This window comes from Gekko japonicus, unplaced genomic scaffold, assembly GCF_001447785.1.
Source record: "Gekko japonicus isolate JY-2015 unplaced genomic scaffold, Gekko_japonicus_V1.1 scaffold391, whole genome shotgun sequence".
Lineage (NCBI taxonomy): Eukaryota > Metazoa > Chordata > Lepidosauria > Squamata > Gekkonidae > Gekko > Gekko japonicus.
In genome coordinates, this window is record NW_015174286.1 from 243403 (window position 1) to 268940 (window position 25538).

General features: G+C 43.2%; 1 protein-coding gene across 2 annotated transcripts in view; it reads right to left on the reverse strand.

Moving 5' to 3' along the window:
* Nucleotides 1-18408, reverse strand: part of ELOVL5 (ELOVL fatty acid elongase 5) — a 103697-nt gene extending 85289 nt beyond the window's left edge. The window contains exon 1 of one of the 2 annotated variants that reach the window (XM_015423979.1): nucleotides 18266-18408. The gene's annotated coding sequence lies outside the window, so the exon portion shown is untranslated. Of the gene's footprint in view, nucleotides 1-17611; nucleotides 17654-18265 lie in introns of those variants that run through there. The other variant, XM_015423980.1, reaches the window with a different exon arrangement.
* Between the last annotated feature and the right edge of the window lie 7130 nt (nucleotides 18409-25538).

Below are 25538 nucleotides of genomic sequence, written 5' to 3' on the forward strand. Positions count from 1 at the left end.
CTTTCCCTATTCTAGCAATAAAATCTCCCACAACTAGCAGGTTGGTGGAAGGGAATCTAAGTTCTAGCTGCTCAATGAATGCTGTTAAGCGATTCCAATTAGGGGCCATTGTGGATTTATCTGCACCAGGTGGAATATAGACATTTACCACTATTAAGGAAGTCTCCTGACAATTAAGCCAAAATGCCTGGGCCATTTGATCACAGTCTTGGAGGGGGGTTATATCTATTTGAAGCTGGTTAGAGCAAAACACTACACGGCCTGCACTACAGCGCCCTTTAGTGTTAGCTTTATAGGCTGCCAAGGCATATGTTTTATAACCCTCTAAAAGAATTTCAGAACGAATCCAAGTTTCTTGAGAAATAATAAGGTCAAAACTTCTGAGATAAAGATGAAAACCTGCATCACTGATTTTGTTCCCCCACCCCGCAATATTCCAGGACAGGACTTTTAAATTGGGCAAAGGAGAGTCCTTAAACAGTCAATCAGTTCCACTTTGTTGAGCCAGCTGTTTATTTGGATCTGATGAGACACTAACCTCTTCCAGAGGCTTCCCTGAGCTATAGGGGATGACTGGGCTGAAGATAGTGGAAGAGGAAGGAGTGGCGTCTGCTGTAAAGGGTTCTGTTCCACCTCCATAAAATCCGTTTCTAGGGAGGAAGGTAATGAGGCCGGTGTGATAAATTGTATTCCACTGCTGCGATTTCTGTGGCAAGAGATTTATTGTTCCTCGACCAACATTGTAAAAATGAAATAACTTTATTGGACCTCAAGTCTACTTCCTCCTCATACACTCCTCCTTCCCGAGGTTCAAGTGGCCTGGAGTAATCACACGCTGATACTGCGCCTGTTCCAGGAGATTTTATTTTCTTGGACGATTCGTCGTAAACTGAAGAGTGAGGGTGAAGGATTCCTTTGCATTAAGTGGATTGTGGAGAGACTTCATTTGCAGGATGGTTGATATTTTTCCTAAAACCACACCCTTCTCTCTGCTCCTCCTGATCCAGAGCAAGAGACTTACTTCTGCTTGCTTTACAATTGGAGTGTTCATGGATCCTCAAATGGCTTCCTGTGCCTTCCTCCCACTGCAGATTTGAATATTGAGGAGGTACAGCTATATTTGAACCAGGCCTGGTATTTCCTTTAGATGCACTAGTGCATAAGGGAGTTCGCACATTATTCTTAAAAACTCTGGAGACCAGAATACCATACTTCCTAAATAAAAGGTCCTGTAATCGCATCATCTTAGAAGGAATATCTTCATTTTTAAAATTTAAGATCAGTCTTAGATATGGTCCGACTCTAGCAAGTTTAAAACAGGAACTCAACGGTATTGTGGCAGTGTTGCATTTTAACAATTGACTCAAGGATATTTTAATAGATCGAAAATTTTGCCATCTATAAAAGTTTATCCGCTGGTCCTTAAACGAAATGGCCAATTGGTCCCGTTGCAGAGTCAATGAAACAGATGGATGTTGTCCTTGGCAGTCATCTCTCAAGTTCGGTAACCCACAGTGCTCATTGTCTCTAGGAAGCTTGCACTTTGCAGGGATTGCCAATGATTTAATAGCCTCACTCACAGTGTTTATTTTTGTGTCAATATCCTTAATTTTTGTCATCAGCATTTCCAAAGCTTGAGATGTTAAAAAGGCTTCCTTGGCAAACGTTTCTAAGAGTAGTGATGATAACTGGTGACAACACTGTGGCTGGGAGTTTGGGCTTGAAGAGGAATCCTCCCACTTCGTAGCTCCACTCACATCTCCCGGTAATAAGGAGGTTTCAGGTTCCAGGGTTGAAAATCTGTTTGAAAACTCAATTTCACCAGTCATGGAACCTGTAGCACTCTTATCTGTAACATACCTGTCCATATTTTGTTGCTTGCCTGCTTTTAACCCAGCTGCTTCTAGGGAAGAATGTCGGCGTTTCCTTGTAGTCATAATTTCCTCAGCTCGTTAGCACTGCTTCGATAAGGTTCTTACACTCCCGCAACAGCATCTTGTCAAGCAAGCTGTTCCACAGCAGCATAAGGCTTAAGGCTTAAAAGGCTTAGAGTAAGATAAAATTCCAAAAGAATAGCAGAGAGCTGGCATCCTCCACACTACCAGAACCGGAACCAACTGCAGTTGTTCATACTAAAGTACAGCTTGTCCAGAGCGTAATGTTGATAATTACTTTTGTGTTTACACTGACTGGAAGAGAGTTTGTGGGCAACTATGAGAATCTTTCATTTTAATATAAATAGGTAATAACTGCTTTTGTACTTACACTGACTGGGAAGGTGTTTGTGACAACTAAGAGGATCTCTTAATATAGTGACTACTGTATAACATAGAAGGGTGTATTGATTCATAGATATAATCCAAAATATGAATAAGAAAACAAACCCCTTACTGTCCCATCTCCTGGCCAAGGTAAATCTGTGACTGCCAGTTTGGCACAGATTTCAGCAAAAGATTTACGAACTTTAATACAAGATGCTGTAACTGCAGCTGTCAATCCTATGCAAGATAAATTAAGACTCATTGTCACAGCAGATGACAGAAGTACAAAAACAGCTTAAAGAAAACAGACAAGAGATGTTCATTTCAGCCAAAGCAGTTAACCAGATGGAAGATAAATCTGAGAAGATGCAACTTTAAGTAGAGAAAGTAGACTCTAAGCAAAATTCCATGGAGGAGGGCCTCATTAAGTTAGAACTTGACAAAGCAGCATATATTATAAGATTTCAGAATATACCAGAGAAGCAAGATGAAAATCTGAAATTTGACATGGCACAAGCACTTGCAGAGTATATGGGTGCAGAAAATACAGATGAAATATATAATGAAATTGATGCAGCTTATAGAATGAACTCTGCTTATACAAGGAGACATAAATTGCCAAGAGAGGTGCATGTGAAATTTTATGAAAGAGCAATAAGGGATGCTATTCTTAAAGTGACAAATGAAACACCTTTCCAAATAGAAGAGACAGAAATAAAAAATTTAAAGAAGATCCCATGGAGAGTGAGAGAGAAGAGGAGGGAATATACAGAACTTTCAAGCATCCTTAGAAAGAACGGAATTTACACAGATGGTTGCTTCCAGAGGGGCTCTTCTTTACTTATAGAGGAAAAAGATAAAGAACCAACTCTACTTTTAAAGTGGAAGAATTTATTAAAACACATGATGACGATCTGAAAACTGAGGAGGAACAAACAGAGACTACTGAAGAGGATCAACAAAAAGCACAAGGAGCAACTGGAAACAATGGAGCACCTGGAACAACTGGAATGATCACAATACCCCAGATGGTCACAAGATTCAAGCTGAAGAATAAAGATGACAACAAAACATTAAATAAAGGTGGATAGAGGAAAAATAAAAATAGTCTCAACAAATGTCAATCGATTGAATGCACCCAAAAAAAGAAGTCAAATTTTTTAACTATTGAAGAAGATGTAATTAGATGTTATATGTCTACAAGACACTCAGATCAAAGATATTTGGAGATTTAAAAAATTGGGGGGGGGAATTAATCTCTTCGGATAATGGGTAGAGAGGTGTAGTGACATGTTAAAGAACATTTGTCTCCAGAATTAGTATACAGCTCTGAAGATGGTAGAATTTTGATAGTTCAAGTGCAAAGACAAGGTAAAATAACTTTAATTATAAGTATATATGCACCAAATCAACACCAAGAAAATTTTTTAAAATTGTTACCGGAATTTATTTCTAAACAAAATTATGATGAAATCTGCCTGACTGGAGACTATAATGCTGTTTTTGATAGTCTTTCAGATAGAAAAACAATAACTGGAAAACAGAAACTGGGCAATGAACTTCCTAACACATTCTTACAACTTGTAGAAGAACATAACCTGATTGATTCTTGGAAAACTAGAATTCCAAAAAAGAAAGACTACACCTTCTATTCAGCAAGACATAAGTCATGGTCAAAAATTGATATGTATTGGATCTCTTCAACAATTATAAACAATTTAACAGAAGTCGAAATCTTACCAGCAACTTTTGCAGTCCACAATCCTGTTATGCCTCATACTACAAGATACACCAAAGAAAAATAGATGGATTTTAATGCATTTTTACTGAAGAAAGAAATTTTTTTAACAGAGACAAAAAAAGAATTCTAAAAGTTTTTTAAACAGAATATCCAACTGGGTATTTCTATTAAAACTGTATGGGATGCATTTAAGGCTTATGCCAGAGGTTGGATAATCAGAGAAACAGCATGTATAAAAAAACAACAAACGGAAAAGTTTTTACAAATTATGGAACAAATTAAGAAACGGGAAATAAATTTGAAGCAAGATACCCTAGTTGAACATTTAAGGGTGAAATTAAAGCTTTTACAACATCAAATGAATTGTCTATTGAAAGAAATAGCTAAAAAATTATTTATGCAAAACAATTTTTTGAACATGCCAATAAACCAACCAGATGGTTAGCATATAAATTACAAAAAGGAAAGGAAAAAAAGAGTATAAAAATTTTAAAGAACGGCGAAGGAGATGAAAAAAAATACACCCAAGTATTTTTTTTAAAAATAGAGACATTTTACAGAAAGTTATCTCAAAAAGGAGAAGCTACACCAGAAGAGATTAAAGACATTTTGAAGAAATATAATACAAATAAATTTACTGAAGAACAAAGGAAAATTTTAAATGATCAAATAACTACTTGTGAAATTACAGAAGCATTGTTTGACAACCAGTCTTTAGATGTAGATGATACCTTTATCATTTGCAACCATGAAAAAGTAGAATTGATGGAGTTTTTAGACCACCTCAACAACATCCACCCTAACATACAATTCACTATAGAAAAAGAAGTCAAGGGTAAACTCCCATTTCTAGATATCATGGTCATCCGCAAAACTAACCTTCAATTAGGTCACAGAAAACCAGCTCACATGGACCGTTATTTGTATAAAAACTCCAATCATCACCCTCGGCAAAAGAGGCATAATCAAAACATTAGTAGACCGTGCAAGACGGATATGTGAACCACACTTTCTCAAAGACAAACTAAATCATCTAAACCATGCTCTTCAAGCAAATGGCTACTCCAAGAATGAAATCAGAAGAGCAATTAAACCAACGGTAAAACAAACAACTGAGGAAAAACAGTCTCCCACAGGAAAAATGTTTTACCTTCGGCGGGTTGTGTGCGGCGGCGGTGGCATCCGAGCGGAGCAGCGGGCGACAAGCGGCGATGCGGACACAACATGGCGGTGATCCGGAGCCGGGAGATGAGCAACCCAGGCGGCAAAGTGGCCAGGAGGCGTGACGGCGCAGCAGCGCAGCACGGGCAGAGCCAATGAGGACAGAGGCCAGTGCGGCAGCTGTGCATAGCCACGCACCTGAGGGCCCACGCCAGAAGGAGTCACTGCCAGAGAGGGACCTCACCGAGACATCGTCGCCCTGGAATGAACCCGCCCTGGAATGAACCCACCACGAAGAAAAAGAGCCGGGGAAATGAATAACATCTAGCAAACACACCCGCTCGGGTGCCTGGTAGGCATTCACTTCTCCCCTATACTATGTGGCCCTAGCTAGGTTGTTAATGTTTCTCTGTAAACCGCTCCGAGCCTTCGGGAGGGAGCGGTATATAAGCGGTATATAATTATTATTATTAATAATAATAATAATAATAATAATAAGAAGAAGAAGAAGAAGAAGAAGAAGAAGAAATCAAAGGAATCACTGATCAGATGGGAAAATTTATGAAAAAACACAACCTACAAACAGTATTCAGACCCACCAGAAAAATTCAACAGATGCTACGATCGGCAAAAGACAGAAGAGACCCCCTGACTTCTGCAGGAGTATACTGCATGCCATGCAGTTGTGGACAAGTTTACCTCCGGACCACACAGTGTAGCATTCGGACAAGAATAAAAGAACATAAAAGACACTGCAGACTTGGCCAACCTGAAAAATCAGCAGTGGCTAAACAACAGGACACAGCATTTTGTTCCAAGACACTGAAAGGTTGGACAAGACTTTCAATTACCATGTCAGATTACACAGGGAAGCCATTGAAATTCACAAACATAAACATAATTTCAACAGGAAAGAAGAGAGTTTAAAAATAAACAAGACATGGCTTCCTGTCCTGAAAAACACAAAAGGCTTTACATCAGACAATAGCACTACAGATAAGATTAGAATTTCGACAACCTCCTCAGGAAACAAAAGAACCTCCTCAGGAAAGCTGCTCTATTAGCATGTCCATAACCTGGGGAACTCCTACAAGACAATGACTCAGCCCTACCCACCTTCTGGAGTAGATATAAATTTACTGCCTGCCATTTTCTTCTCACCTTGACGCAGAGAGTATTCCGTCTTTCTGTGTTTATACCTCTGAGGATGCAAGTCACAGTTACTGGTGAAACGTCAGGTTCTACAATGCCAAGACCACGGCCACACATCCCGGAAAATCTACAGCAACTAATAAACTCCAGCCGTGAAAGCCTTCGACAACATTTTGAAGCATATCCAGAAAAACAAATGGCCTTAATCTTTTTAGACGCTGAAAAAGCATTTGATAGTGTTAATTGGAGTTTTATGTTGGAACAGTTGTTAGCTTCACAATGTGTTAAAGAGTTTTTACAACGGTCAAAGCAATTTATACTAAACAAAAAACAAGGATTCTTGTAAATGGAAATTTATCACAAAATATTGAAATTCAAAAAGGAACTAGACAAGGTTGTCCACTCTCACCACTACTGTTTATATTTGTACTTGAAATATTGAATAACAGGATTAGAGAAGATATACATATCAAAAGAGTGAAAATAAAAGGAGAAGAATTTAAATTACAAGCATTTGCAGATGCTTTGGTATTTATTTTAGAAAACCCACTGGATTCAATCTCACAATTATTAGCAACATTGTTGGAATATGGTCAGGTAGGTGGATTGAAAATTAACCTGATTAAGACAAAAATTTAACAATATTTTAAAGAACTTGATAAAGTGATGTCACAATTTATATGGCAGAATAAGAAACCAAAAATAAAAATGAAAGCTTTACAAGATGCTAAAGAAAGAGCTGGATTTGCATTACCAGATTGGCTCTTCTACTACAGAGCAGCAGCATGATTTATTATTGGGTTGGCATGCATTCATGTGGTGTGGAAAATCAGATATACATAAATCTTTTAAAGAACATTTGTTTAGAAAATCCTTATTGATGGTATGGGAACACATTAAAAAGTTCTTTTACACTAAAACACCCAAATGGATGTCACCACTTGAAGCTTATTGCAAAAAATATGTCACCTCTTTCATTATTTCAATGCATGCTTTGGGGACAAGTAGCCAGACCCAATTTTAACTGGATTGACTTGTACCTGATAAGTATGCTGAGCTGGTAATTAACATGTGTTGAGGCTCCATTGCCCTCTGAACTTCTGAGAACTTTCTGAGTTTGAATAGAGCTTAAAGAAAGTACATTTTTTGTCACATACATAGCAAGCCTCTTCTTGCATTTTTAACTCACACGCACGCTTATCTGAAATCTGAAAAAGAAGAAGAGATTGGATTTATATCCCGCCCTTCACTTGGAGTCTCAGAGCGGCTTACAAACTCCTTCCCTTCTCCTCCCCACAACAGACACCCTGTGAGGTAGGTGGGGCTGAGAGAGCTCTTTCAAGAACTGTCAAGGACAGCTCTTGTCAGAACTATGACTTGCCCAAAGTCATCCAGCAGCTGCAAATGGAGGAGTGGAGAATGAAACCCGGTTCTCTCAGATTAGAGTCCACGCCCATAACCACTACACCAAACTGCTTGAGAATTCCAACTGATCTGCACCGTTGCACAAATTATTATTATTCAATTGAAATTGTTGGTTGGAGTTTCCTCCTCAAGGCATTTTGCTACTCAAGAGGCTGTGAAAAATACAAAGGAACTCAGCTTGACCTCACCCTCACCTACTGATGCCCAGTGGGATTCTCTCCACTGCCTAATCCAAGCCTCCCATCTCAAGAGGCAGCCGCAGCTCCTTCATCACAAAACTGCTTCAGCACCTACAGTGAGATTACCTTTAATCACGACAAACGGAAGGGATAACAACAGTAAGAACCATTTAAACAGAGGTCAATGCAAACAGCCCCAATGAAGTTTGGTAGCCACTGGTCTGTGCCAGATAAAGACTTACTTAAGATGCTGACCTTAAGCCAGTCGCTCTGCCCTCTAAATGAACATCACACCAGACCGCATCACATAAGCATGCACGGCAGGCAGCTTTTTGTCTGCATTGATAAATTATTTGTACGTTTCCATTTCTAAAACTGGACTTTGTACCAATCATTAGCATAGCTTGCCTTCTTGAAGGACACAGGATATAAAGAAAAACATCATAGGCCAAAACAATCATGTCACTTAGCTAATTATTGATCAGGGTTGCCAAATACTTTGTATCTAAAAGAGTCAATCCTCATCCCAAAGCATCAGTGGCATAAAATAATACAGATGCCTCTCATTTCCGTACTTCATCTGTCTATTGAACAACAGGTGTCTGATATACAGGAGGCAAGTCCAGAAAGTAATGCGAAGCCAGCAATCTTCTGTGCCACAGACAGCAATGAGAAAAGCATTACTACAGGGGTTAGGAAAATATCGTCCCTCAGCACAGAAGTAGGGAACAAACCACGGAAACCAGCAGGACAGCAAAGAGGGATGCAACAGTTCATACAACCACCACACAAGTGGGTAGACACAGGCAAGAAAGCTGAACCATGGGCCATTTTTTATCTCTCCCCCAGGCAGGCTTTCTTGTTTCAGAGCCCAACTGGGAGAAAAAATGCCCTGGGACACCTTGAAAGGAAGAATCTGGCAAGTGCATGAGACATCGCTCTTACATGGCAATTTTCTCCTTCAGGTGTCCCCTTCACATTACCTCAGTCGACATGATTGGTAGCATGTATTTGCTGAGATAACAGCCATCTTCATCCTCATCCAGAAAGATCAGTGGGTAGATCTAGTACTCTTCTTCTCACAACCCAATACATCTCACAGGATTACTGTGATAAGAAGCATTAAAGGTAAAGGTAAAGGTTCCCTTGCTCAAAAGCCAGTCGAATCCATCTCCGTTTCAAAGCCGAAGAGCCAGCGCTGTCCGAAGATGTTTCCGTGGTCATGTGGCCGGCATGACTAAACACCAAGGCTCACGGAACGGTGTTACCTTCCCACTGAAGTGGTACCTATTTATCTACTTGCAATTTCTTGCTTTCGAAGCATTTAAGATGTTTGTGAGCAACAATGACAGCTTCAACAACAGGCCTGGATGGGGCTCCTTGACTGAATAATCAATTGGTAGCAAGGAAGGACATACTAGAGATTTCTACTAGAGATTTTTTATTTAATCCCTTGTGTTAGGGTGAACCAAGCAGCTGATCTTTGCAATCCAGTAACTGCGTACAAATCCATCCTTCAGACAAAAAAAAAAAAAGGAACTGTTTTGACAGTCATTAACAGTTCCCTTCCAAGAACATTATCCATGTGTTCAAAGCTAACACGGGCCATTTTCCACCAGTTTCAATGCTGTTGGAAAGGCGGTGGGAGGAGGGTCCCCACAGCATCACGGTACATTTCCCAGCTTCTTGTTGACTTTTCTCAAATATGCTTTGCTGTCAAGTCCTCAGAAAGACTACAGTAAAGCCTGGACAGCTGCCATGGGGGTGGGAAAATTCAGGCTTTTCCACCCTCAATACAGGCATTTTCCCTGGCACTGTTCCCACAGCAGCCATTTTCTCCCCACACTATTGAGGAGCTTTTGGGGGTGGTAATCAATAACTGAATATCACTGATCACATAGGCCTACCTCAGACCATTGGTCCATCAAGGTCAATATTGTCTACTCAGACTGGCAGCAGCCCTCCAGGCTGTTAGGTAGAGGTCTTTCATATCATACCTGATCCTTTCATCTGGAGATGCCAGGGACTGAACCTGGGACCATCTGCACACAAAGCAGATGCTCTAACCATCGAGCCAAGCCCCTTCCCTAAATCATTATATCAATATACTGTAAAAACAAGTATGTGTAACTGGTTCTCTGAATTCCCAGATTACATTTTTATAAAAAGTAAGGCTCCAGCTTCATCTATTGCAGAGATGTAAAGCGAAAGGTATACCTTCACAAGGAAAGGGACAAGAGACTTTTCAAAAAGAATGAAAGCTGACAATTCAGCAAACCTGTTACACATATTGTTATAACAGTATCTAATATATATAATTGCCCTAACGCACTGGCCATTTCCAGCTCTCCCATTGGCGCTCCATTAGCCATTGGCCCATCAACCGCCACTCAAGAGTACTCGTGTGCCATTGGCTGGGGGCTGGGTCTACTACTCCCCCCCCCGCCCACTGCCAGCCTGGACACTCTTCCCTCACAGAATAAACTGTCAAAACAGCTGTCTATCCTGACAGAGACACTCCTGCTTGTCTCCTGTGGGACTAACTTTTCCTGCAGTGGCTGTTGCTAGGCAACCAAGCTTGGTTTTCTCAGTAAAAAGCAAAGACAAGAGGCCTTTGTGGGGAACCCTTTGGGTCCAGTCCTGACTAGGGCTTTACGTGCTAACTGCTCCCATTACATAAAAACACTAACTTAATTACTAACAGGTGGCAAAGACAGAGATCATGCATTTAAAGAAAAAGTATTGTACTATCTAGACTTGCCCTAAAGTAAACAATGCTCTCATAGTTCAGGTCTGAATGTAATGGGAGCAGTTAGTTAGGACACTATGAGCACGTAAAGATTTTGTTTCAGTGAAGAGGGAAGAATGTTTTGTGTCAAGTTCACGATTACAATTGTGTAAGAATTTTTAACCTTGCGGTAGGCTTTATGAAGTTTTCATGCCAACTTTAGTGACAAGATAAGATCATTATTTGATTATATTGTTTTTCCTCTCATTTCAGTGACATGTAAACTAATGTTATTCACGCAACACACTTAGATAAAGCAGTCATATATATGCAAATTCCACTGTGTGCATGCATACATCTTGACTAGTTGATGAAATACTACTCACTGCAACACAGCAGTCTAAAAATATATTGTCATTATACATCACGGCTGTTTTCTTCATTGTTTGCAACCTACCCGTGATCTCTCTGTTGTTTCTACAATCTCCAGGTGAGGGCTGGAGATCACTCAGAATTAAAACTGCTCTCCAGATGGCAGAGATCAGCTCCCCTGGAAAAAACAGCTTCTTTGCAGGGTGGACTCTGTGTCATTATACCCTGCTGAGGTCGCTTCCTTCCTGCTTGGATCCTCACTGCAGAGAAAGACTGTACTTTTCCTAGGTAGAGGCTACAGGGAGGGGGGAAGAGATGGAAACCTGAAGTCAGAGTGGCAGATAACAGTGCATTGATGGTTGGCTGGGAAGGAAATAGGGCTGCCACCTCCAGGTTGGGAAATTCCTGGATATTTTAGGGGTGGAGCCTGGCGAGGGTGGGGTTTGAGGAAGGGTGGGACCTCTGACAGGTACAATGTCATAGACTCCACCCTCCAAACCAGCCATTTCCTCCTGGGGAACCATTGCTGCCATTCTCCAGGGGAGGGCTGGAGATCACTCAGAATTAAAACTGCTCTCCAGATGGCAGAGATCAGTTCCCCTGGAGAAAATGGCTGCTTTGCAGGGTGGACTCTGAGTCATTATACTCTGCTGAGGTTGCTTCCCCTCCTGGTTGGGTCTCCACTGAGGAGAAAGACTGTACCTTTCCTAGGTAGAGGCTCCAGGTGTGGGAGGGAAGATGGAAAGCTGAAGTCAGAGGGGCAGATAAAGGTAGGTTGATGGTTGGCTGGGAAGGAAATTGGGTTGCCACCTCCAGGTTGTGAAATTCCTGGAGATTTGAGGGGTGGAGTCTGGAGAGGGTGGGGTTTGAGGAGGGGTGGGTCCTCAGACAGGTACAATGCCATAGACTCTACCCTCCAAACCAGCCATTTTCTCCTGGGGAACCATTGTTGCCAATCTCTAGGAGAGGGCTGGAGATCACTCAGAATGACAACTGCTCTTCAGATGGCAGAGATCACTGAGGTCACCAGACTCACCACAGCAAATTGACACTGAGTGCCCAAAGCCAGGGTATCCGCCCAGAGCCTCTTTCTAGAGCTTGTTGTATTTATTTCACAATGGGCCTTATTCCTAGTGTCACTATAATGATATTCATTTGTTTGAAAAAAATTGAAAGAGCCTCAGTGGCCCGGGGGGGGGGGCATTCACTACCAAGGGAATGGCACAGGGAACACTGCCATGTGGAAGCCCTCACTGCCCGTGTTCTCCTGCACTGGCAGTCATAGCAGCCACAGGGAAACCACACAAGCCTGTCCCCATGTGGAAGCCACCACATTGCTACTGGTGTCAATGAGTGGGATTGAAAAATATACAGGCTCACAGTTAGCTCAAGACTTTTTTATTTATTTAGAATTTTTTATGAGACTTCTCCAGGAACCTGCCCAAGGTAACTGACAAAAGAAAAATAATTAAAATCCAACATTTTTTAAAAAAAGCTCTAGCTCAGCATAAAAACAAACCATAAAAACAGACCACTAGCAGCTTATAATAACCATTTGCAGACTAAAACAGCATTTACAAAAAATCAACCTGATAATTAAAACCCGGGGGTAAAATGATGTAGGTGCCAGGAGAGCCTCAAGAGGAAGGGTATTCCATGAACAAGGTGCCAATACTGAAAAAGTCCTGTCTCCGGTTGCCACCTGTCTCACTTCCTCACATGTCAGGCAGATCTTCTGGCAGACTGGGCAATATGGGAGGAGGCAGTTGTTGTTGTTTTTAAGTAGCCTTGCCCCAAGCCACTTAGGGCTTTAAAAGGAAGAACCATCACCTTGAATTGTGCCTGGAAACAAACATGCAGCCAGTGCAGGTCTGTTAGCACTGGGGTGATAAGATTCTTATATTTTGCCCCCGACAATAGTTTGGCTGCTGCATTTTGGACAGAGTGTCCAGACCATTTTCAAAGGCATCCCCACATAAAGCATATTACAGGAATCTAAACTGGATGTAATCACAGCACAGATCACTGTGGACAGATCACTCTTGAGGAATGGCCATAGCTGGTATATCAGCCAAAGCCAATAAAAGGCACCTAGTGCCTTAAATTTAAGGCTCAACAGCTGCATGATGTGAAACCTTCAACAGAAGTGACTTAAGTAATCCCTACTTGAGTCGATGGAAAACTCCAGATGACTACTCTGTGCCATAGTCATGTAAGAGGACAAAGTTTCACATAAACAAGCAGCCCAGCACAAGGAGTATGCAAAGGAGAAACAGATCACATATCAAGGTATGTCGCATTTCTCTGCCTCCATGTCTGCAATGGGCACTCTACACTAATGTATCCCCCTTATACAAACAACAACTAGCCAAGTCTAATAACAAAGTAGGAAAGGAAAACGGATAACATTGTCTCTCAGCCATTCTACCACAGATATCCACAAACAGTGGCCCACTGTTACACCTGGAGCTGTAGGACAAGACACCCACACAGAAATGGGGCCTTCCTGGGAATGTGAACCCTTATCTCAAGGTACGACCCTTGAACATCCTCTGTATATCCCTCACTAAACACTCCAAAGTGTACACACTACGCTAATATCCATGACCGGAGCATCTCCGCTCGCCCCCAGTATGAAGGCCAGATACTGGATCGATAGCCCTCTCAGTAAAGCACAACCACCTTTACTGGTGAGCACTTAGTACTCTCCCCTTATAATTAATTGCTTCCTCAAGAATCAGGCCCAGGGCATACACAAATGGAAAACTAGGACCTACAGCCCAGCTTTCAAATCACTAAATGATGGAATGAGCAAGTATATTTTTACCTGAGGGCTACCAATGAGCAACTGTGACTGGGCCCTGTGGAGAGAAAACAGCAGCATACTCGACACACATGTTTATCAAAAACAAATGAGCACCTAACTGCAGGTAATGTCTGCTGCGGCATACTTTACTATTCTAATGTTATCCTCTCTATAGAGGCAACCAGGGAGCCATTTAACTCGGATCCTACCCCTCCCCAATGCCACGCAGACATCCAAGGAAGCCTACAGCAGCCATGTCTAGTGGGAAACCAGTTGCCCCTAATGTTGAGCTGCCATCTACTGTCTGCCCCTCTTTCCAGGAACACAAAACAGCATGCACAACACACATTTTTTGGGTGGGGCAATTTTGTGGGGTAGTTGGGCTAGGAGACAGTAACCCACCCCAGCAATCATCATAGCCAAGTGGGGATTCAGATGCAGATCTCCAGCATCCTAAGCACATGCGCCAACGACTGCATATCACAAAGGCAGTTTACCATCCAATTCGGATTGGGGCAATGGAGGCTTGGAGAGAGTTCCTCACTTCCTCTCCATGCTGGTAATTAAAGCAGTCCCTTAACATACCACACACAGTTCTTAAATCCAGGAAGAGAAACAGACAAGAACCGTCTTTGTTCCTCCCTCCCTCACTATTTCAGAAAAACAGCAGAGAATGGAGTCACTTTCTGCTGGAGAAATTGTGTCGTCGTCCCCCCCGCCCAAGTACCATGGCTCTAATATCGGGACCTCTGCAATTGCTACTGCCCTTCCAAAAAAAATGTTGTCTCATGGGGTTTGGCCCCAAATAATTTACGCCTCTGGTAGTGGATCAGCCTTGCAAAGAATTTGTGAAAATTCTGAAGCCTCTGGTACTATTCAGAAGCTCAACAACATTTAATTTTTTGGAGAAACATTCAGGGCTTTTCTATAACTTAAGTAGATTAATATGTATTTTGATGCCTTTTAATATGCGTACTTCAGTCTCTAATGGGATGTGTGTTTGCAATGATATTTGGAGGGTGGGCTTCCTGAGTGTCATTGTGAGCCTCAGTACCTCATGAAGGACCCTGATGTTTCTCAGAAGGGCAAAGGTGACTAGAGAGTCTACATACAGGCCTCCAACACACTGAGCTCTAGAGGTAGCTGGCTGCTGTCCTCCTCTGCCTGACCCAATCTTTTCCACCTTCGTGCTCTGGGTGCCCCTAGGTTTGTTTCCGGCAAAAGGGTTGCAACACCCTTTTCTGCTCTGCTGCTAGTTGTGTTTGGGTTGTCAGGTTTTGCTAGTTGCGTTTGGGATTTGACCAGCTCTCTGAGAGCTTGTGGCTGCAAGCATCAGCAGCTGCCCCTCCTATCAGCTGGGCCAGGGAGTCCTCTCATAACTGGGCTCTTTGTGATAAAGACAGAATAAAATGAGGCAACATCACCAAGCTGTTTGTGCAATCGCCATGTGCAGATTAATACCTTCCACACATGACTCATCTGGGGTCATCCTCAGTTCACAACAGCCCAATTTTGGGGCAGCTTCAGAGATGCCAAAGTTGCTGCAGGAGCATCTGACGGAGTTGCAACCTTCTCTGTCATTTGTACAGCCATTCTTACACGGTCTAATTTTTGGCATTGGAAATGTACAGGACTGCACCCATGCTATGTTGGTTGCAGGGCTATAGGATTTAGCCAACAACAGCGGGTAGATGTAAGACCTTTATGCCCTCTTCCTCTGTGTGCTTCAGTCAGCAAATTTTCTCCTGAAAAGGACCTTGGTTTGACAGCAAACCTCCTTGCTGACAAAGCAAAGGTATTACTTTTTCTTATCAACAAAAAGAATCTCTGCAATATCGAACTATTTGATGTTCAAAGTCTAAGCCCAACAAAATTTTAATGCAGAGGTTTTTTCACCTTTTTAGCTAATGTGGCAACATGCCTCCCATATGGGGTTTTGATCTATGCTGTTCAATTATTTAGATTTAATCTCTATTGCAAGCTAAGGAAAGAAAGTTATTATTTATTTAATTAATTAATTTATACCCTACCCTCCCTGCTGAAGCAGGCTCATATTTATCATATTGTCTCTGATTATTAAAATCCCAAGAAGTAAAACTTGTACAAATAAAAAATCTCCTCCCTTGCCAGTGCCTTTATAGTCACATATCTTTGCCCACTAAAAATGAATTTCTCACTCTGTTCTTGACTGAATGTGGATGATGCTTATGAAGGTGCATTTTCACCTTTTTCTACAGCAATGATGCATAATGTGGGGGGCAGAGGCCTTCCTAGGGGTCAATAAGAACACTGGGGGACAAATAGAGGGCACTTGGGATTTTTGGCTACCCCTTCTCACCTACTTCTGGACAGCCAGAAAAAGAGAATTGTTTTATACTGTTGACTCCTATAAAGTCTCTGGCAGTAAAAGCCCGAATTCTTCCAGCTGCATTTCACCTACAAACTTTCCTGCATTTGAGATTGCCAACCTGGCTGTGCTGATCCACATAAGAGCAACCTCAAGGTGTGACTGTTGTAATGTGCTTGAAAGGAGGCTGCTCTTGAAGACAACACAGAAACTACACCTGGTGCAGAATGAGGTAGATTGTGTACTATCAGGGGCTAGCAGTAGGGAACATACTACTATGGTTGTACAATCACTGCACTAGTTACCTATAATGTTCCCACATCCAAGTTAAAAACTACTGTCCTATATTATACAGGTTCCTTATGTGATCCCCTCTCACAATTCCTAAATGAAGATATTCTTTTATTTTTAAAGAACCCAGCAGGGGACATTTTGCGTAGTATACCTTGATCCTTCCTGGTCCTGGTTTTTAGTATTCCACAGTCTGGGGTTAGGAAGGATTCAAAATCAGTTCCTCAACGAACACGATCTCTCACAAACCTCAACAAAAACTTCAACAGTTCTTTATAAACTATGTAATCAGCACATTTTGAAATAAGTACTGCTACACACGTCACAGGACCACCCTTATTACAGTTTTAAATGTTCTTTACAAATAGGGTTGTTAGCCAGAGTTTAAAGTAAAAGAGAACAGGCTATAAGCAAAACAGATTTTTATTGGCCATAACTCCAAATGATTCTTCTTGTTAAAGGGACTGCCATGACAAAACACAGTGTCTTCGTGTCAGGAAGTGGAAAGCTGGACTATTCTGATGGCTATTAACGAATTTCATGGATGGACCATTGCTGTTACCCTCATCAACCGAGATAGCTACAGGTTATATTCTGAGACCAGCGCAACACATTCCAACTGAACAGGACATTCCAAATGACCATTCTTTCTTTGCAGCACCTACCCAATTAAATTTTTCCTGTTAACTTGAGGTTGACATTTGTCACAGAAGGGTAATAAACACTAGCAGAATCGCTCCCGTTGTATGGCTCAAAATTAAAGTTCAGATCCAGCATCCTGATCCTAAATGGCTGCTTCACAAAGCATCCCTAGAAGCATATTACTTCAGCACAGTAAAACCGATGTGCACAGGTCACTGTTTTCCTACATCAAAGGAAATCTCACTTTTTTCCAAAGGAATTTGCCCCTGAGTAGCATTTGAGTCACAGGCCCAAATGGGTATTCACCCTGCATCAGTGATTATTTACTAACAGAGGAGAAGAACCAGGCTCGGGCTCCAAAGTTCCAGCCAGCCCGTTCACCCGCAGAGGCTCACCCTTTTTACAGAGAGATCGTGCCTTTCGATCCCCCAACTGCAGCACTTGCGGCGCTCGCTGCCCCTGGTGGGAAGGAAGCAGCAGCAGTTGCTTTGCGACCTTAAACTTACTCCTCACAGGCCGCCTCGCCTGCTCTGCTTTCCACTCTCGCCGGGAGCCAATAACGGGCCAGCCACAGCAGGGCGGATGCACGTGGAGCCGCGATCTGATGCCAGCCCCGACTGAAGTTTTCCCCCCTGGATTTTTTTTTTTTTTTTGCAAGCGGCGAAAGTGCACAGACGCGCCCCCCCGATTTGCATGAACGCTGCCTGGAAACAGCACCCGGCTCCCTCCACCCTCCCCCGCCAACTCCGCTTCCGAGCAGCCCCCTCAACAGCCAGCCGTGTGTGTCAGCGGTTCCCAGCCAACCACCGGCCGCTCCTTGCGTGGGCGGGGGGGGGGGGGGGGGGAGAGAGGGAGGAAGAGATCCGGCGGCTTCAGTGTCCCCGCGCGCTCCCACCCCTCGCATCCTCGCAAGCGCGGGATCGGCTCCGGTGGCTGCCTCGCCTCGCCTAGCCCGGCCCGTCGCCTCCGCCAGCGGCTGGACACTCCAAGTCGGAAGGGGAGTGGGCGCGCTCTGCCCTCCAAGAGCAAGCAGTCTCTAAGGGGGGGAGCGTGCGCCCCGCAAAGCAACAGCTGGGCGTCCGTCGCCCAGACCTTCCGCTTCGGGGACGAGTTGCCGCGAGGGCCCAGCCCGGAGCAAGCTTGCCAAGCCGGCGCCTTACCTTCTCCTCGGACTCAGCAGCGGACAAATTTAAGGTGGCGATGGAGCCTGACAGAGAGGGAGGTGGCGAGGTAGCGGCGGCAGAGACCAGCCCGGCTCAGTCACGCTGCAGAGGCGGGGAAGGGAAACAGGGGCGGGGTCCGGAGCCTTGGGCTCCGGCACCGCTAGAAAGGAAGGAAGAAGGGAAAGGCAAACGAGCGCGATTCCCAGACTAAATTGTGGGCTGATTCTGACGTAACAGTAGTGGCGGGAGGCAAAGAGGAAGAGATCTGGCAAGGGGCGTGCGTGACGTCATGATGCTAGTGCAGTGGAACCGAAGAGAGAAAACGTGCATTTGGGGAAGCGGAGAGTACGTGCAGAGCTGGCATCTGTCCGTCGTTTTAACGCTCCAGCCCTACGCATATTTTTCACTCTCGCATATACATTTTTTTTTGGAAATCAGTCTCACTGAAGTCCATGCGGGTCTGCATGCTGCAATCCTGTGTCGATCATTTCAGAGGAGCAGCCCTGTTAAGCTGGGATCGCACGCATTAAATAGTGCACTTTCAATACACTTTCCAACTGGATTTTGCCAGTTCACACAGTAAAATCCAGTTGGAAAGAGCATTGAAAGTGCATTATTTAGTGTGTGTGATCACAGCCTTAGTCAATAAACAGGAGTTCCTTCCAGGTTAAAGATTAATAAAATTGTATTGTTGTGTAAAGTTTTGTTGATTATAGTTTATAATACCAGTTTGGTGTAGTGGTTAAGTGCCCTGACTCTAATCTGGGAGACCGGGTTTGATTCCCCACTCCTCCACTTGCAGCCACTGGATGACCTTGGGCAAGGCATAGTTCTGGCACAGCTGTTCTTGAAAAAAGAGCAGTTTCTGTCAGAGCTCTCTCAGCCCCACCTACCTCACAGGGTGTCTGGTGTGCGGAAGGGAAAGGAGTTTATAAACCCTTTGAGACTCGAGTGAAGGGCGGGCTATAAATCCAATCTCCTCTTCCTCTTATACATGAGCCTATATAGAGGTAGGGACGTCCCCCACCTTAGCATAGTATTGGGATCCACTTTGAATAGGATTGGAGGTTTACTGAAGAGTAAAATTCCACTTAGTGTAGCGTGTTTTTTCAACTAAACATACACCAATGGAATGGGTTTTTCCCCCCTGCTGAAGGCTGCAGTCACACACACCAAATAATCTACTCTCAAACCACTTTCAGTGTACTTTTTAACTGGATTTTACTGCGTGAACTGGCAAAATTCAGTAGGAAAGTGCATTGAAAGTGGATTAATTAGTGTGTGTGTGACCGCAGCCGAAAAGCAATTCAGAGGATGCAAACCGTTGCCTAGTCATCTAGGAGTATGTTTTATGGAGCTCAGTGGGGATTTGCAGTGGGGGGGGGGGGGGATACATAACCAGGCAGCACAAGTTAAACTGTAAACCTCCCGTGGTTATACTTCTAGGAACAGACTTCCAAGGTATGCATGACGCCAGCTTCAGAACTGTCACTGAACTGCTCTAAGAATGGCCACCTAAAGTTTGTTGTGTTCAGATAGGACAACTTATTTCATAGGTAAAGAAAATAAAAGACCAAAGTAACTCAGGAGGTGACACACATCCCCCCCCCCCCCCCGGCCCTAGCCGACTTAGTCTCGAGTAACCCCCTCCTGGACCCCTAGGCTTCTTATTTCGCACTTTATAACACGCTTTCTAGGCTGTAAATTGTAAATAAAGGCCCTGATCACACGAGCGGGAAAATCCGCACTGGAAGGGAGTCATTTTAGAGGTGGAGCTAAAAGAACCACAGGAGTGCGATCTTACACTCCCCCGCGGCTCCATTCTCCCTCCGTCGGCACCCGAACACACTGGGGAGGCAACGAGACAACACAGTGGTCCTGCGTTAGGGTCACGGACGGCTGCAGGATGCTACAGGCTGCCAGTGCGTCCGCGATCCCACGCCCGACGTTGCTGCAGATCTTCCAGTAGGTACTCCATTTTCCCTAGTATCATTTCGATCCACATTTTTGACCGGATGCGATGGGTTAGGGGCGGGTGCACGACGCTTGCCAGATGTTGGCGTCTGATCGCGCCAGTTTGATCTGCCCTTAATCCGTCCCCTCTGCATACCTAATTCTCCGTGTGACCAGGGCCAAACCTGGCCAAATTTGACCTCAGAGTCAAATCCATCTGGGATGGATGGGAGTGGTAGTCGGGGTGCAAATTCTCTCAGGGCATCCTAGGAGGACATGGAGCTAAGTCAGAAGAAGTTGGAGCCAGGCTGGGAGCAGGTAAGAGGCACAGGTGCTGGCTGCAGGCTGGTCCTTCAGGTGACTTGCACTTTGCAATCCCACCTCCACGCTGGTTGCCCCTTTGCTCCTCTGCGCTGGAGATGGCGGGGCCTCTTATCCTTCCAGTCCCTCTGGAGTGGAGCCCCGGCGAGGTGAGCTCAGGCAATAGCTCTCTTTTTCCCCGCGGGGGGAGGGAAGGTCGGAGGCTCATCCTTGGCTTGGATCTCCCCCCCCATCTCGCTCAGTAGAGGGGGCAGGTCCCAGCAGAGCTCACTTTTGTTTCTCTTCCCCACTGGTGGGTCACCCCATGAAGTCGGCGGCGGAGGTGTCCAATCAGAGCCGCGAGGGAGCGGTGCTGAGGAGGGAGCTGTGAGGGTCTGGACGGGGCAACCCCTCCCCCCACCGAAGGGCCACAGCAGCTAGTGGGCAGGCAGGGTGGGAGGTTGCTGTGGCCAGTGGTTGGACAACTGGTGGGTGGGGAGGAAAGGAGTCCTTGCCCGATAATAAAACATCTGTGTATGAAAAAACCTAAAGTGTATCATCATTTCCAAGATGTCTCTCTGCTACCTTTTTTTTTAGCCACCATTCACAGGAAACTGGAGAAAAAGCACCAAGATGCTTTCTAGTGTCATCTCTAGGAATGAAACTCAAGTGTTGTACAGAGAATTATCTCATACATTTGCAGGGGGGAAACCTTTTTTTAAAAAAGTGCAAACCTTTGAGTTACACAGAGCTATTATATACAGACAGAATAATGAAGGGTTGTGTACACTGAGAAAACCTGCATATCTTACAACAGCCAGGAGCTGACTGGAACAGAATATTCTCAATGACAAAGAAGTTCACAAAGTTTCCGCAATCAAGATAACTACCAGCCAAAGTTAATAATCTTTTTAAAAATGCAGCGAAGAAGAACTTCAGATTCCTTTCTAAGACCAGCAAACTGCCTGGTGAAGTCCCAAAAGCAGAGCTCAGCCACCACACAATTCAGATAAGTGTTCATGTGCAAAAGCTTTAGAGTGGCTGCTGGCAGTTTTTCCCCATCCCCTGCAAAGGGCTCAAGGCAGGATACAAGACCCTTGTGCATTACCACAACCCCTCTGTCAGGCTCACGGTCACCAGTGGAGGTTTCAGTCACCAGAATCTCTCTCCTGTGCAAAAACATAAATCTCTCGTCCTATATGAAATCAGCTCTTTTCCTGTTGTAACTGCTGCTGACTGCAATGAAATAGAAGGGTCAGAGTCCCCAGACAGCACCACAGTCAGGTGAGGGGAGTGGGCGTCATTTAGATAAGATCAACTTTTTAAAAAGATTAGAGAGAGAGAGAGAATATATTTCTATCTGACAATTAACACAGTTAACATCCATCCATGTCTCCAAATGAAAAAGTTACAAACTGGTCATCTGAGAAAGTGCATTCTTTCAAAAGAATCCCAAAAGAGCTAGTGCCGATACCAGAGCTTACATCCTTGCCCATCTCATGAAGAGGAAGGCTACAGACTTGCACCTCTGGCAGATTCTGAACTGTCACCCAAGACCATCTACTCCAGAGCACATCAGAGGAAGAGCAAATGGGTGGAAGGGGGGCTTGCTGCAGATATGCCAGATCACAATGATAAAGACTGCAGAATGTGGCCATACTTTGTATCTGGCGATCTGATCCCTAACCAATTATGATGGCCATCTATTGTGGTCTGCAAATTGGCCATCAACAGTGACAGCAATTGTTACAGTGCAGCATTTGTATGGATGCTGAGGTTGATAGCAGCTGCCTGTGTTGGGTTGTTGTGAGCAAAGAGGACTTAAAGCTGTGTGACCTTCAAAACCGGTATTTGTAGGGAAGTCATTTTACTGATTTGGAGGACTCTTTTGATGTATGAAATAAATGAGTACTGAAGGAGTATTTCCATTAGCACTGCAATTATGAAGTACTCTTCAGAGTCAGCTATTAGCCAGACTCTCTCCATCATGTCTCCCTGCTTAATGCTATTAAATTACACGTTGGTGAGAGTCCAGGGTTCATCTGCCAGATTCTGCATTTGATTGGAACATTCATTAGGAGCTCTTCATTAAATAACCCAGGATTCATTAATAAGGATTCTTGGTGTAGGGTGTGATCCTAGAAAGTTCTTCCTAAGAATAAAAGCTTGATTTTTAACATATGGGGAAATGCTTATGATTCAAGGCCTAGTTAACAATTTCTGTAACTACTCTAATTTGATCCAAAAGTTGGAGCTTCTTTTTATTTATTTTTAGTGCATTAGTTTTATATTAAAACTGGTGCCTGTGTGTTCAAGTAGTGTAAAATGCTACATAATGTAAGAATGAAATAAAAATGGCACATAGCATTGTTATTGTTATTATTTATTCAATTTGTTAATTGCCCTATCCCAGCTTATGCTGGACTCCGGGCAATGTACAAGGGGGCATAATGCCATAAAAATATATAAAACATTAAAATTCAGTGTACAGTTTTGTAGAGAACAATTCAAGGGTTTAAATGATTGTCTATTGATTATTGCTGATGTTCCAGGAATCTTTTGGAGAGATTCTTTGGGATTCTCCAAGAGAATTAACAAACTGTTAACCACTAAGCAGAATTGTAGAAACAGGTGTTTTAAATTTTATTTAATTGACAGCAAAGGAATCTCTTAATGAGCAGGTGTTCTTATGTCAGCTTTTTAAATTAGACTGGTACGAACCATCTCAGCTAGACCTGTCATAAGTAAATATCGATGTTCCAGCCTTTGCTTCAAAGAAAACAGTTTAGAAGTTCATTACAGCCAGGATCATTTTGTAGAAAAAGAGGTGCAGGAGCTCATTAGCATAACTCATTGGCATAACTTATTTGCATATGCCACCCCCCCCTGACATCACCGGAAGCTACCCTACAACAAGCATGGAAATACAGATCAAGTTAGTATTGCTATTTATTTTTGTGATAGTTGCTATACAACACCTCCTGGGTTCAGCTTTTTAAAGTCCAGTTTTCTTAGAAGGGCAAATTAGCAGTGATCTTTGCTATATATGAGTGGGGTTGGTTTGTTTTGTAAAAGGAAGTTACATTCTTATCACACCAATGTACTGTATAGTTACATGAAAAATAAATTATTGCAAAAGCCCTGTCCAAATAAATGGTCTACTTGTATGAACAGTGTGACATTAGAGAATGGGACTTGTGCAAGATCGCAGCTTTTTTAAAATGCTCATCCACAACTTTTAATAATGGAAGAAAAGCCACAATCTTATGCAAGTTTCTCTTTCAGTCACTTGCAAACACTCCAGCAAGTGGTACACATTCTGCATGCTCCATGTTTCACAGGGCTAGCAGATCTACTATCTGGAAAAGACATCCTCCCTTCTCTAGTAAATTATGAATAACCTGACCCCTTGAAAGATATTTGTAAGAGCAGCAACTAGCTGAATTATTTTAAGTTTCTCATGGTATCGAGGATAAGCTGGTTAAATGTGGGCTGGATGGTGCAACCGTTGGATGGATTCATGGTTGGTTGAAAGATCGTACCCAATGAGTGCACATAAATGGCTTTGCATCTACATGGAGGGAAGTCTCGAGTGGAATGCTGCAAGGCTTGGTCCTCGGCCCGGTGTTTTTCAATGTTTTTATAAATGACCTGGAGGAAGACATAGAGGGGATGCTTATCAAATTTGCAGCTGGGTGGAATTACTAATTCTGAAGAAGACAGAGTCAGGATTCAAAATGATCTAGATAGGCTGGAACAGTGGGCTGAGACAAATAAAATGAATTTCAGTAGAGAGAAGTGCAAAGTCCTACACTTAGGTACAAAAAATCAAAGGCACAGATATAGAATGGGAGGGACTTGGCTTGACAGCAGCACATGTGAAAGGGATCTGGGTGTTCTGGTGGATCACAAGCTAAACATGAGCCTGCAGTGCGATGTGACTGCAAAGAATGCTAATAATATTTGAAATGGCCATGAAATATAGTCTGATGCTCAGTAATTCTATATTCATGAAAAACAAAAATATAAATTTGTTCAGAGTTCACTGACATGAGATGTCTGCATTTTATATTAGAGTGGAGGAGAGTTGTGTGGAATTACATTATAAGCAAGTCCTGAAAAGAACAATAGGATATGTTTACTTTAGGATTAATTTTAAACAGATGCTCATTGGTTAAACCCCAATCACTCTTGTGTCCTGAATGCTAGGCATCAGAATAAGCAGGCAGCATAGCTTTAAACAGGAACACATTTTAATATCTCAGGGTTTTTTCTTTCTCTCTATGTACATTTGGCAGGTAGTGAAGTACACCAGATTTTCAGAACGTTACCTGTTACAGGAGACAGCAAAGAATATGAAAAGCAAAATTAGCACTTAACAAATACTTTAAACCACAAAAAATAGTCTTTGATATATATATTTGACAAGCACACAAAAGAGGAGAAAGCACGGATGAATATGACACCGGGTTAACTCATCTTACACATCCATGTGAATTTGCAAACACTGACCATGAGATAACGGCACAAATAATACAAGGATGTTCCTCATCCAGACTCCGGAGGCAAATTCTACAAGAACCTCAGAAGATACCCAGTAAAATACGGGACACTGCTCAAGCAAACAAAATGCCTGAAAGCAATGCCCAAATAGTAGAGAAAGGAAGATGCTCAGCACAAATTGCACATGTATTGCAGAAATAGTCCAACAGGAACCAGCTGTCTAGGGTTGCCAGCTCCAGTCTGGGAAATTCCTAGAGACTGGGGGGCATGTAGAACCTGGGTAGATGGGATTTTAGGAGGTGAGGGACTTCAGCAAAAAAAGCAGGATATAATACCATAGAATTCTATACTCCAAAGCAGCCATTTTCTCCGGGTGAAATGATCTATGCTGTCTAAAGATCAGTTGTAATTCTGGGATATCTCCAGGTACCACCTGGAAGGTAGCAATGCTATCCATCTCCGAGATGGCAATAGATCTCCCAAAGCACAATAACTGGCTTTGAAGGCAGTGTAG